This window comes from Excalfactoria chinensis, chromosome Z (genome assembly GCF_039878825.1).
Source record: "Excalfactoria chinensis isolate bCotChi1 chromosome Z, bCotChi1.hap2, whole genome shotgun sequence".
Taxonomy (NCBI): domain Eukaryota; kingdom Metazoa; phylum Chordata; class Aves; order Galliformes; family Phasianidae; genus Excalfactoria; species Excalfactoria chinensis.
Genome location: NC_092857.1, coordinates 52,613,444 through 52,628,040, shown reverse-complemented (window position 1 = coordinate 52,628,040; position 14,597 = coordinate 52,613,444). Strand labels below are relative to the sequence as shown.

General features: G+C 44.2%; 1 protein-coding gene and 1 pseudogene across 2 annotated transcripts in view; one reads left to right on the top strand and one right to left on the bottom strand.

Moving 5' to 3' along the window:
* The window catches only part of SYK (spleen associated tyrosine kinase), a 62,173-nt gene that overhangs the window by 30,202 nt on the left and 17,374 nt on the right, over positions 1–14,597 (top strand). The window lies entirely within an intron of this gene.
* On the bottom strand, positions 6,012–6,960 carry LOC140263734 (tubulin polymerization-promoting protein family member 2-like; annotated as a pseudogene).

Sequence of the window (14,597 nt, the reverse complement as noted above, 5' to 3'; positions counted from 1 at the left end):
TGAGGCACTCCTGGCAGACAGAAACCTGAACTGCCACATTGTGGAGCAGACCCTCTGTCTGAGTTGCCACGGTCCTTGCATGGGATGCCCGTTTACTGGTGAGGACCATGTTTTAAGTATCGGTGTCAGGGCCTGTCAACAGAAGTGCGAGTTACCTGGGAAAGACAAGAGCACCCACCTGTGCTGACACAAGACACAGCCTTCACTCCCACTGCTGCTTACTGAGAGGGCAGAGCAGGCAGCCCTCAGACACTGATTACTTCCACACTAGGTGCTCAGATAGGCTTTCCACACCTTCTGCCTTGTGTTGTGTGGGTGGGAACTTGTTCCCAGGCCTCCCTTTATGCACACAGCAAATGGGTCAAGGTTAATTACCAGAGATAAAGAGCAGGCAGTGTTAGCTCCGCCCCTGCTGAGTCAGGAGCCCTCCCACAAGCTGCCAACTGCTAGTCCAGGCAGAGCACTGCTGCTAGCTCCAAAAAAACTCTAAAAAGAGCATTTTTTGGTCGCTTTTCTTCACTTTTTTTACTTCAGTTTCCTTCCCCAGTGCAGCCTTACCTGCTTGAAGCTGGTATTATAATTAAATACATGACATACAGACATGTTCTAAAGCTATGTGAAAAAAATTGCCATACTATCATATTGGAAGGAAGGGAAGCCATCCAGAGAGACTTGGACAGGCTGGAGAAGTGGGCCCATGTAAACCTAACGAGGTTCAACAAGGCCAAGTGGAAGGTGCTGCACTTGGGTCGGGTCAGTCCCAGGTTCTTGTCGGAACTGGGTGAAGTGCTCCACGAGAGCAGCTCTGTGGAGAAGGACTTGGGGGTCCTGCTGGCTGAGAAGCTGGACATGAACCAGCAGAGTGCACTCGCAGCCCAGGTGGCCATCTGTGTTTTGGGCTGCGTTAAAAAAGGGCTGGCCAGCAGGGAGAGGGAGGTGATAGTCCCCCTCTGTTCGTCTCCTGTGAGGCCCCATCTGGGAGTACTGTTTCCAGGCCTGGGGCCCCCAGTCCAGTAAGGACATGGAGCTCTTGGAGCAGGCCACTGAGACGATCAGAGGGCTGGAGCACCTCTCATGTGAGGAAAGACTGAGGGAACTGGGCTTGTTTAGCTCAGAGAAGGGGACGCTCTGGGAAGACCTAATTGTGGCCTTCCAGTACTTGAAGGGAGCATCTAAACAGGAGGGGAAACAGCTGTTTATGAGCGAGGTGATAAGACATGGGGATTGTTTTAAACTAAGACGGTGGAGATTAGGTTAGATATTAGGAGGCAGTTTTTCACAAAGGGAGTGGTGATGCACCGGCACGGGTTGCCCAAGGAGGTTGTAGATGCTCCATCCCTGGAGACATTCAAGGCCAGGCTTGATGTGGCTCCAATCTAGTAGCTGGTGACCCTGCACTTAGCAGGGGGGTTGAAACTAGATGATCATTGTGGTCCTTTTCAACCCGGCCATTCTATGATTCTGTGATTCTGTGGTATATTAGACAAGAGACTTGTGATTTGGCTTTGTTCAGAAAAATAGGCAAACATAAAGTTGACTTTAAACCTTTACACCTGATTACTTTTTGGTTTTGATTTTTATGCTTTTCTTGCATCAAATCCTTTCAGTCAGTAAAATATAAAATTTACAATGTTATATATATATATATTTTTCATATTTGAAGAGCAGGTTAGTTTTGTGTGATTTTTTTTTTTTTTTTAAATATTTATTTCACAGTCTGGTTATTTGGATGCATTTTTAGCACTGAACAATTTTATTATTATTATTATTATTATTATTATTATTATTATATTTATTTATTTATTTTCCAGTTTCTTTACTCATTAAATTTTCTGAGACTGTAAGTGAACTTGTGCCACCTAGTGGCTACTATTAAGTTTTAGCCAAAGTTCATTGATGACTTGGCTTCATTCTGCATTTTGCTGCACAGTTTGGTTCAGCAAAAGAAGATGACTTTTGTGGTTCTGTATTTACGTTTGGGTTATTGCAAATCAGAATTATTAACATGAAAAGAAATGACTTTGTACAGATTAACTTCATAAATATAATCTCTATCATGAAATGAAAATGATTACAACAAAAATGAGATTTGAAGTAATTTGAGTCTTTTCATTCATATTTTAAAATAAATAGTAAGTGGATCTCTTTCAACTAGGGGGTTCTTAGGGGTTATCCCACTGTGGCCTTATCCATAAATAGAAAGTGGTATTCCTTCTACTACAAAAGTATCTTCATGTGAGTGCAAATACTGCCTCCTGTACTTTCTTCTTATTGTGGGTATTGATGTGTTAGCACAGGACTGCTACATCTGTATAGCCAGTTGTTATTTAAGGAAAGTAGCAAGATAAGGTTATCTTGTGCATCTGAGAATTTTAACCAGTGTAAAGGTCTAGTATGAGGACATGAAATGAGAATAAAATCATAGAATCATAGAATCTTTAAGGCTGGAAGATACCTGTAAGAAGATCGTGTATTCCAGCCATCAGTCCATCCCCACCATGTCCACTAAGCACATCCCTCAGTGCTACATCCACACATTTCTTGAGCACCTCCAGGGACAGTGACTTTACCACCTCCCTGAGCAGTCTATTCCAGTGCTTTACCACTACCTCTGAGAAGAAATTATTTATAATATCCAACTTGAAACTCTCCCAGTACAACTCAAAGCCATTACCTCTCATCCTAAGTTACACCTTGCTTCACAGTTTACCAGTGTGCACACCATAAGATGTCGCATAGTATGTACCATTTTTATTGGGTTTCTCTGGCAGACTCTTCCCTCTTTCTGTTTTAACTGTAAGAGCAAATCCATAGGTGTTTTGCTCATTTTCTGTTCTGGTAAGAAAGTAGAAAGCAATTCCCTAGTCTATAATTTGGTTGTATTAAGGCAAAGCTCCCTTTCTCAGAAAGACCTGCACAATTAAGCTTGCTGCTGTTAAAGCACAGGGCAGAAAGGACTCTGAATTGAAACAACAGTTCAAAAAAAGGCAGGGATTTTTGTACTATTACTTAGTCCACCGTAGATGCAAAGGTAAGCACCTCCTTCCTCCATTTATAGGCAGCTGCTCTTGACTGCAAGAGAGAAATTCTGGCATTTCTGCTCAAACAACTTGTTTGAGCAGAAACAAGTTGTTTCTTCTAAATTATGAATACATAATTGGTGGGGCTAAGGTTGAGAATGCTATTTGAGTTTTCGGAGTGCTAGACTATTCCTGTGATCACAGAATCACAGAATTGTAGGGGTTGGAAGGGACCTCCAGAGATCATCGAGTCCAACCCCCCTGCCAAAGCAGGTTCCCTACACCAGGTCGCACGGGTAGACGTCCAAGCAGGACTTGAATATCTCCAGAGAAAGAGACTCCACAACCCCCCTGGGCAGCCTGTTCCAGTGCTCCGTCACCCTCACTGTAAAGAAGTTCTTGCACACATTCGTGCAGAACTTCCTATGCTCCAGCTTATGTCCATTTCCCCTTGTCCTGTCTCCACATACCACTGAAAAGAGACTGGCCTTGCCACTATGGCCCCCACACCTCAGATATTTATAAACCTGGATTAGATCCCCTCTCAATCGTCTTTTCTCAAGGCTAAACAGACCCAGTTGGTTTAGCCTTTCTTCACAGGGGAGATGCTCCAGGCCCTTCACCATCTTTGTGGCCCTCCGCTGGACTCTTCCCAAGAGGTCCCTATCTTTTTTGTACTGGGGAGCCCAGAACTGGACACAGTATTCCAGATGAGGCCTCACCAGGGCAGAGTAGAGAGGGAGGATCACCTCCCTTGACCTGCTGGACATGCTCTTTTTAATGCACCCCAGAATGCCATTGGCCTTTTTGGCTACATGGGCACACTGCTGGCTCATGGCCAACCTGTCGTCCACCAGGACGCCCAGGTCCCTCTCTGCGGAGCTTCTCTCCAGCAGGTCTTCCCCCAGCCTGTACTGGTGCATGCAATTCTTCCTCCCTAGATGTAAGAATCTACACTTGCTTTTGTTGAGACTCATCCGGTTTCTTACTGCTCAGCTCTCCAGCCTGTCCAGGTCTCGCTGAATGGCAGCACAGCCTTCAGGTGTGTCAGCCAATCCTCCCAACTTCGTATCATCAGCAAACTTGGTGAGGGTGGTCACTATCCCCTCATCAAGGTCGTTGATGAGGATGTTGAACAAGACCGGACCTAGCACAGACCCCAGGGGGACACCACTGGTTACAGGTCTCCAGCCAGATTCTGCACCACCACCGACGACCCTCTGCACTCTGCCAGTCAGCCAATTCTCTATCCACTTCACCGTCCACTCATCTATCCCACACTTCTCAGCTTTGTTATAAGGATGTCATGGGAGACAGTATCAAATGCCTTTCTGAAATCAAGGTAGACTACATCTACTGCTCTCCTCCCACCCACCCAGGACGTGACAACATCATAGAAGGCCACAAGGTTAGTCAAGCATGACCTCCCCTTGGTGAACCCATGCTGAGTACTCCTGATAACCCTCTTTTCTCCCAGTTATCTGGAGATGGCATCCAGCACAAGCTGTTCCATCACATTTCCAGGGACAGAGGTGAGGCTGACCGGCCTATAATTACCCAGGTCTTCCTTCTTGCCCTTCTTGGAGACTGGAGTGACTTCCAGTTGCTGACTTCCAGTTGCTGTCCTCCAGTCTTCAGGCACCTCCCCTGTTGTTCAAGATCTCTCAAGTACTGGTAGGAACTATGAAAAGGTACATTTGAAACATCTAATTACAGTTTAAACCAAAATATTAATGAAAAAGCCATTGTTAAGCTGTTTAATTGAACTGCAACAATAAGGAATATCATTCCACAATTATGTAACTATTAGTTAACTAAACTAGCTCTAATGATATATAAGACATTATTACTTATTTCAAGCAGTAGAAGCCTTCTGAGACAGAATCCATTTAGAAGTTTGTTGGATTTAGTGTTGCGGGCAATCTCCAGTTCATACCTACAGTTTTGTTTACAAGCATGGGAATTAATGGACTCGTTTTTATTAGTGCAGTTCCTGAATGTGATCACCAAATTATTTCAGATTCATTTGTTTTGCTCTTGAATTACAAATGAGAGGAAATGTCTCTGTACTTCCCATTTATGGAGTCAAATCCTTATAATCAGAATATTTTTACCAGCTGTTCTGCATAGGTGATTGTCTTCTTGTGAGGAAAATATGGTGTACATAAATGTTTGGCCAATGAAGAACATGTTAGTTCATATACTGAGCCTGAAACCAGGGATATTTAACTACTTCTCTGGTCCTTAGGTAGTCCTAATCACATACTAAGGCATATGGAAAATAAAGACAAAGTGATTGGTGGTAACCAGCTTGGTTTGAGTAAGGGCAAATCATGCCTGACAAACTTGGTAGTCTTTTATGATATTATCCACGTTATCAGTGGATAAAGGAAGAGCAAATGTCATCATCTACCTAGACCATTGCAAAGCATTTGACAGTGTCCCTCATGAAGTTCTATTCACCAAATTGGAAAAGAATGGATTTGATGGATGGACCTCTTGTTGGACAAGGAATTGGCTGGATGGTTACACTGAGCTGAGTTAACAGCTCAGTGTCCAAGTGGATATGAGTGATGAGTGGTGTTCCTTGGGGATCATTGTTGAGGTTGGTGTTATTTAACATCCTTGTAGGGCTCATAGACATAGAGGACTGAGTGCACCCTCAGCAAGTTTGCAGAAAAAAACAAGCTGTTTCAGTTGACACCCTAAAGGAAAGAGGATGCCATCCAGAGGCACTTGGAGTATCATGTCCAGTTGTATTGGGCCCCCTACAGGACAAGGACACTGAGTGGCAAAAGCAGCATTACTGGGACTCCTACCCTCTCCAGGGGATGGCCTATATAAAATTGTATGCACAGTAAGAGTGGTCTTTGGGCTGTGGTCAGGCACTGCTGATCATCCTGTGTGTACCCCAGCCATTCTCATCCTATCATATTACAGATTGGCAGTATACACAGAAGGTCAGTTGTATGAGATTTTATTCGCTTCTCCTCCCGCGTATTGGAAGAAGAGGATCCTTGTTTCCTTGAGTAGCATCAGTCCTAGTGTGTCTTATCGTAAGTGCCAGACCCCTTGTAGGCACCAACGTAGCCACTGTTGTCTGTCAGGTCCTCACGACCGGCGAGTCCTTTCCCTTTGCCACTCTCATCAAAGCGCTCTTTGTGACTGCCGGTGTATTTGCTGGTGTCTGTCAGCCTGTCGACCACACCTACCTTGGCAACTTTCTGCAAGAAGGGAGAGCAGAATTAGGAGCAGACTCAGACTTGCCCCTGGGCATAATTATAACCCTTGGGATGTAGAGGCCTGTGGCAACTCCAGGTGCACAGTGGACAAAGAAACTTCTACTCACTGTGGTGCCCGCGTTGCTTGGCTTCTTCCCCTCAATGAGGCCATACACAGCCTGCAGGGCTTCCTCTGGTGTTTTGCCCTTGAAACGCTTAACACAGATCTCCTTCATGGCCAGCTGGAACTCAAGAAAACTGATGGTGCGGGAGCCCCTCACCCTATGGCCAGACAAAAGAAGAGGAAGGTTATTAAAAAAGTTACCAGGAGGCAAGCTGGGTGGCAGTGGGAATTAAAGACCCCATGGCTGCCCCGTGAGTGAGTGCCTGGCTGCTCCATACCATCTCCCTCGCTCACAGCACCTCACTGCCTCACTTACTTGACTTTGTTGAATACAATGTCAATGTCAGTGCTGGTCACAGCTTTTCCATCCATCACTCCACACTCTTTGCACATCTTGGAGAAGTTTTTCCCTGTCATTTTGTTACCCCTGGAAGCTGTGTCACCATATACTGCAAATTTACGGAAAGATTCTTCCAGCCCAGACATCTTGCTGCTGTGGAGAGAAGGAGCTCACAGGGGAGGAGCTGCTGGACTGATGTCTACGTCCCAACTGTGGCTGGTCTCCTTCAGAACAAGTGACATCACCAATGGGCATTGTGTTGCCTTGGTGCTGCCAAGGCAACCAACTGGGCACCAACACAGAACAGGCAGGATCCATGTGGGAGTGGGTTTAATCTCTCCAAGGAATGCAAAGGAGGTGAAAGTGGGCCTTTGGGCTCAACTGATCACTTTTGCACATGAAGTAATGGGACAGCCAAAGCTTCTGAACCATTTGGAAATAAAAGTTTCATTTGGCTTCAAGAATAAATGTGTGCATTTGCAGATGATAAAAGGACTAGATTTATCTTCCAGACCCCAGATAATTGCCTGTTCCTGCTGGCAACCCTGTTTCTGATGCAAGCTAGGATGCCGTTGGTCTTCTTGGCCACCCGGGAATGTTGGTGGTTCATGTTTAGCCGAGCATCAATCAATACCCCCAGGTCCATTTCCTCTACGCAGTCTCCCAGCCACTCTGCCCCAAGCCTGTAGTGCTGCCTGGGCTTCTTGTGGCCGAAGTGCAGAACATGACATTTGGTCTTGTTGAACCTCATCCCACTGGCTTCAGCCCAGCTCTCCAGCCTGGCCAGATCCCTCTGTACAGCCTTGCTGCCCCCAGGCCAGTCAACACTTTCAGCCAACTTGGTGTCATCTACAAACTTACTGAGGGTGCACTCAATGCCCTCATCCAGGTCATCAATAAAGATATTGAAGAGGGCAGGCCCCAGCACTGACTCCTGGGGAACACCACTTGTTCCAGCTGGATTGAGCTCCATTCACCACCACTCTCTGAGCCTGGCCCCCCAGCCAGTTCCTTACCTAGCCAAGGGTATACTTATCCAAGTGACAGCTTCTGCAGGAGAATACTGGGGGACACAGTGTCAAAGGCTTTGCTGAAGTGTAGGTAGACTGTATCAACAGCCTTTCACTTGTCCATCAGATGGGTCACTAGATCATAGAAGGAGTTCAGGTTGGTCAAGCAGGACCCGCCCTTCATGAACCCCTGCTGGCAAGGCCTGATCCCCTGGTTGTCCCGCACATGCTGTGTGATCTCCCTCAAGACACTCTGCTCCATAACCTGCCCTGATAGATGATGGAAAACAGCTCAGCTATCTCCTCTGCCAGTTCCCTCAGCACTCTCAGGTGAATCTCATGCAGCCCCATGGACTTGTGGCAGTATATTCAGTACTAGGGCCCATCTTGTTTAATACCTTCATTGATGACCTAGACGAGGGAATTGGGTGTACTCTCAGTAAGCTTGCAGATGACACCAAGTTGGGAGGTGGTGTTGATCTGCCTGAGGGTAGGGAGGCCCTTCAGAGGGATCTGGATAGGTTGGATCAATGGGCTGAGGCTGGGCTACCGGGTCCTGCACTTTGGCCACAACAACCCCATGCAGCGCTATAGGCTTGGGGCAGAGTGGCTGGAGGACTGTGAAGAGGAAAGGGATCTGGGAGTGTTGGTCAAAGCTTGGCTGAACACGAGCCTACAGTGTGCCCAAGTAGTCAAGAGGACTAATGGCATCCTGGCTGGTATAAGAAATAGTGTGACCAGTAGAAGCAGAGAGGTAATCATCCCCCTGTACTCAGCACTCGTGAGTCTGCATCTCAAGTATTGTGTTCAGTTTTGGCTTCTTCACTACAAGAAAGACACTGACACCCTGGAACGTGTCCAGGGAAGGACAACAAAACTGGTGAGGGGTCTGGAGCACAAATCTGATGAGTAGCAGCTGAGGGAGCTGGGATTGTTCAGCCTGGAGAAGAGGAGGCTCAGGGGAGTTCTCATTGCACTCTGAAACTTCCTGAAGGGAGGTTGTGAGGAAGAGGGGCTTGGCCTCTCCCCCCAGGCAACAAATAGGACCTGAGGAAATAGCTACAAGTTTTACCAGGGGAGGTTTAGATTATACATAAGAACTTTTTCCTCTCAGAAAGTGGTCAGGCACTGGAAGGGCTGCCCAGGGAGGTGGTGGAGTCACCATCCCTGACAGTGTTCAAGAGGCATCTTGGATGAGGAGGTATGAGAGATGGTTAAGTGGTTTGTTGTAGCTACAGTATTGGGAAGATGGTTGGACTAGATGATCTTGTAGGTCCTTTCCAACCTTGTGATTCTGTGATTCTATTCTATGATTCTATGGTATCTGATCTGATCTTCAAAGACAGATGTAAAGAAGGCATTCAGAGCCTCTGCCTTTTCCTTATCCTCAGTCGTCACATTCCCAGTGTCATCCAGTAAAGAATGGAGATTCTCCATAGTCCTCCCTTACTACTGATATATTTGTAAGAGTTTCTTGTCCCTTTTCACCCCAGTGGCCAGGCTGACTTCAATCTGGGCTTTTGCCTTTCTGATTTTCTCTCTACACATCTTAACGAGTTCTCTGTACTCTTTCTGAGTTGCCCATTCCTCCTTCCACAGGAGGTAGATTCTCTTTTTCTCCTGGAGCCTCAAGAATATCTTCCTATTCATCCACACAAGTCTTCTCCCCTGCTGGCTCGTTTTGTAACTCAAGGGGACAGCCTGCTCCTACACCTTTAAGACTTCCTTCCTGAAGAGCAACCAGCTCTCTTGGACCCCTTTACTCTCTAAGACTGAACCCCAGGGGACTCCCTGTACTAGTCTTCTGAACAATTCAAAGTCTGCCCTCCAGAAGTCCAGGGTAGCAGCTTTTCTACTCCCCCACCTGGCTTCACCAAAAATTGAAGAACTTTACCATTTTGTGGTCACTCTGTCCAAGATGGCCCCTGACCTCCATAACTCCCACAAGACCTTTTCTGTTTGTGAACAGCAGGTCTAGCGGGGCAGCTCCTCTTGTAGGCTCTTTCACCAGCTGCATCAGAAAATCATCTCCAATACACTCAAGAAACCTCCTAGACTGCTTCTTCTGCACTGTGTTGTTGTGCAGTTGTAATTGTATAATTGTAAATTTGATGGATAACCAGAGGTTATTTAGTAGAGAAGATAAAACAAATACTCACCAATGTTGAGGCACACTGTAAGGATAGATACTCACCAATGTTGAGGCTTACTGCGAAGCTCCACACAGGAGCAGTCTCCAGAAAGAGATCTGGCCTTAGTGGTGGTCAGCATTTAAATGAGATCTGGGAGAGGTGGAGCCAAGCTCCACCCCTTCTGGGAGCACAGCTGAATTACCTTCACCTGTGCTCCTGCAGCTGACTCATTGCTTGTCTCAGATGGCTAATTAGAAGTTTAGGCTGTGATCAACAGTTTCCCATAGTTGTATTCCCAGCATATGTTGGGGAAGTTGAAATCCCCCATGAAGACAAGGGCTGGTGATTGTGCAGCTTCCTCTGGCTGCTCATAGAACACCTCATCTGTCTCTTCATCCTGCTTTGGCGGTCTGTAGCAAATGCCCACCAGGATGTCGGCCTTGTCAGCCCTTCCCCTGATCTTAACCCATAGGGATTCAACCTTAACATCCCCCACCACAAGCTCAGTAACTTCAAAGCACTCTTATAGTGCACAGAGAGCCACACTGCCACCCTTCCGTCCTTGCCTATCCTTCCTGAGAGTTTGTAGCCATCTTAGGCAAATGTTATTCATGTCAGTTAATTGTTTTATCTTTCCTTATTGAAGGCTACAGGTTTTGGGGCCAGTGTTGCTGCCTATATAAGGAAAGTGCAGAATAAATGACGTGGGAGATGAATCACAGTGATGAGGAGGTGTGGGATTGATGTGCATGTTTGTGGGCAGAGTTTTTTCATACAGTTTGGCAAGGCTCATCTTTCATATAGCAAAGCAGATATTTGGAATTGAAATGTTTTTTTCCCTTTTAATTGCAGTATGTGATTTATTTATTTATTTTAACTGAGAAATGTGTAGCTTGTTTAAGGTGATTAGATAAAGCTGATACCTTCAGAAAGAAGGCAATACTCTGACAGAGTGAGTAGCCGAAGACCCATAAATTTCAAGGTCAGGAATGCCAAGAATTCACCATTTTTTTTTGTCTGTAATTCAAAACCACTTCAAATCCGCTCTGATCACGGCTGCTTTTTTGTTCCTGTTGCCCCCAGTTTCTGGGTGACAATGGTGACCAAAAGGTCACTTCCTTAAAGTTACTGAGGCAATGCTCTCCAGCCATAAGCTCAACAAAACTCTAAACAAAAACAGCTCAAACCAGATATGTTTCCAAAACTGGAGAGACTGCCTTGAAAGGTGAGGCAAACACAGGTGGGCTTGTCTGGGCTGAGCAGGTGGTCTCATCCAACCCTGCCTAACCTGTAGGATAAAGCCCTCACCAGTCACGTGCTTTGTGGACAGAGCCTGCTATATTTTAACACATGTAGTATTTAATAATACTATATTTGCATGCAGTAGTTTCTATGTAGTAATATACTTAAGAGAAATATGTTTATTTCTAATCTTGTGTTCCAGTTCCTGAGGGGAAGCAATAAAAAATGTCATGCGTATATGGCCAGAGATGGCTCTCTAACCAATACATCTCACTAACAAAAAGGCAAATGGCCAGGTTTCAGTTCTTCTGAACTTTTGTTTTTCTCTGCTCCTTTTGTTATCTAGAAATTTCATTAATAGCAATATTAGCTGTATTTTCAGCTCATAGATAAAAAGTTATGGAAAAGCATTGGGCCTAGCACCAAAGTTGCAGACTCTCACTACATAAACCACTAAAAGCAGGCAACTCCTGTGATCTGCCAGTTTGCTATTGTTAAATTAATTTAACCTAGAGGACAGGACGTTTTAGAGCCTCTCTCTAGAATGACAGCACATAAATGACATATCACATGGTAAAATTATTTTAATGTGTTTCAGATAGTGCTCCATTGAAGAAAACGCAGAGATTAATCTGAACCATTGTCCCTACAGTTTTTGCTCTTCAGTTCTCTTATGGTTACGTGCCAGTTTTTTTCTGCTTTCAGTTAGAGGGGTTTTGACAAAGTCAGGCTATGGGAGTGTAGAATTTGGTCCCAAGTAACTAGTTAACTATTTGAGGCTGCTGCCAGACTGTTATGAGCTCAGCTAAAAATTACATTTAGGGTGACATGAAGCATCTTAGATTGACCACTGCTATAGAAACAGAGGAAAATCACCAGAAGAAGAAAGAAAGAAAGAAAGAAAGAGAGAGAGAGAGAGAGAGAGAGAAATGGAGAAAGGGAGAGAGAAAGGGAGAAAGGGAGAAAGAAGGAAAGGGAGAAAGAAAGAAAGAAAAGTAAAAAGGGAAAAAGCAGTACCTTGTTAAAATAATTTGAACAACATACAGAAAAAGACATGCACAAACAATATTCTCCTGTTCCCGAAGCAGATGAACCATTAAAAAGAATTCCCAGTTTATGAAGGGAAATACTAAGCTGCTAAAATCTTCAGTTGTAAGGAGGTGATCTATTCTGTAAAATGCTTAGCTGCAGAACAGAGAGCAAAATGAAGTGTTCTGTGCAAACGCTTAAATAAATCTGGAGGACAGCATTGATACCATCTTCACTGAATCAGCATTATTTATTTAAGGAGAAACAGCATTTTGAAGAGACAAAAAGTTAAAATTAAAAAAAAAAAAAAAAAAAAAAAAGAAAAAGAAAAAAGAAGATGAAGAAAGAAAAAAAAAGTTAGGGCATTTGTACATATGTAAAACTGAAGAAAACCAAATTTGCCCTGATAAATAGCAGAAATCCAGGATAAAAGATTAGTGTCTGAAACTCTTTTGTAGGCAAGAAGAATATTAACTTCTGCTGTTATGAATAAATGAATTCTAAATTACTCCTTGTCTGCTAGATTTTATGAACTATTTCCATAATCACATAAACCTCCCTTTTCATATAAAACTGTGTATAGCATAAGACTTCCCTTTCAATGCTGTGCTCAGAGAAACTGTTTGAATAAAGACTGCTTTAGCAGTAAAGCTAGTTTCCAGAGGGTAGACTTTGACCTGTTCAGGACATTGATCACAGGGGTCTCTTGGTAGCTGCTCCTGAAGGGTAAAGGGAAGCTTGGACACTCCTCAAGACAGAAATCTTAAAGGCACAAGAGCCTCATCACTCTTTACAAATTCCTGAAGGGAGCCTGTGATGAGGAGGGGGTCAGCCTGTTCCCCCAGGCATCAAACAGGACTTGAGGAAATGACCACAAGTTGTGCCAGGGGAGATCTCTATCGGACCCAAGGAAAAACTTCTTCTCCCAGAGAGTGGTCATGCACTGGAGTGGCCTGCCCAGGGAGGTGGTGGAGTCACTCTCCCTGGTGGTATTCAAGAGGTATCTGGTTAAGGTGCTCTGAGATATGGTTTGGTAGCTTAGTGGGTAGTAATACTGATAGGGGGACAGTTGGATTAGATGATTTTGTAAGACCAGTCCAACCTCGTGATTCTGTTGTTCTGTAATTCTATGAAATTCCAGTTACTGAATGAAACATTCTAAATCTATCAAGATGAGCTGCTCGTATTATATCTAGACCAAGAAAACCCCAAAAGAGAGAAGATGAAGGTAGATCAGAATTCACATATGGAACTGTACCCATTCTACAAGCCCTCTGAGTCTAATTTGAGATCATGTGTTTCTGCAGTCAAATTGTCTCTTTTTTGGTCTCTGGGTAGTTAAAGAATAAAGTTTTCTTTAAAACAAGAGTCAGCTGTGGAAGTGTAATGCATAGTGCAAGTCCGAAAGGCGGTGACTTTAGCTGTCTTGCTGAACAAATACAACGTCTGAGGCAGATGTGTGGAGAAAAAGGAGAGAACAGAGGAATGTGTTGATACCTAGGCTTGAAAGAAAAGCTTTACAGAACAGCCAAAGGAACAAGAACCCTGCATTGGAAAAAATAAAATAAAATAAAATTGAAATAACTTTTCAGTAATTAAACAGAGCTTAAGAGACCAAACATGCTGCTGTTCTGTGTAAAAATGGTTTTGTGGGGTTTGTTTTCAGTATCTCGAGCTTTTGTGCATTTTTCTAATTTGTCAGGCACATTCACAAACAACTAGAAAACCTCTTTTTGATACATAGATCAAACTTTTGTTCAAGGCAGTAAAATAGAACAAGTTTAATAAACACTGTGTAGTTTTGTAAATAAGCTTGTGCTGAACATTTTCAGCCTGGGTAAATCCCATGCAGTCTCTTTCTCTGATCTTTCTAAGTCGAAAACCTGTGTCATCTTGTAGTGAAGTGACTTTACTTATTTTCCTCAACCTATCTCATGTGAACAGAAGGCCCTGTTCTTTACTTGAAAGCTAACATTCAAAACAATTTTTCTCCACTTTGCTAGGGCCTCCGGTGATCTAAAGACTTCCTTACACCTATGGTGATTGACTGACCTTAACGAGCATATGCATTTAGTTAAAAAAATGATAATTACAAACAATGAATTTGTTTGCTGTCAAGGAAACTACCTGCCTCTTGTTCTGTAGGCTGAACACACACAGAGTTGATGACTTCTTTGACTTGCATTCAGTCTGTAACTGTGGCTTTCCAGGAACTGTATGCTATAGCAAGACATCCCAGAGATGACTAGGAAACATGTTACAGTGGGTGGCATTTCCCTGTTGCTGCAATTGGACATACTGTCTCATCTGTGCCAGACCCTCCACATGGCTGTGTTAGTGTCTTCCAGTGCTGACAAGGTGGATGGCAATGGATAAGGACTGAAGCCCGCAACACCAGTACCCTGATCTGACATTATCCGTCTGAAAATATTACTGTAGTACATAAACCATATAAATAGAAGGCTAAGCCATCTGTCTC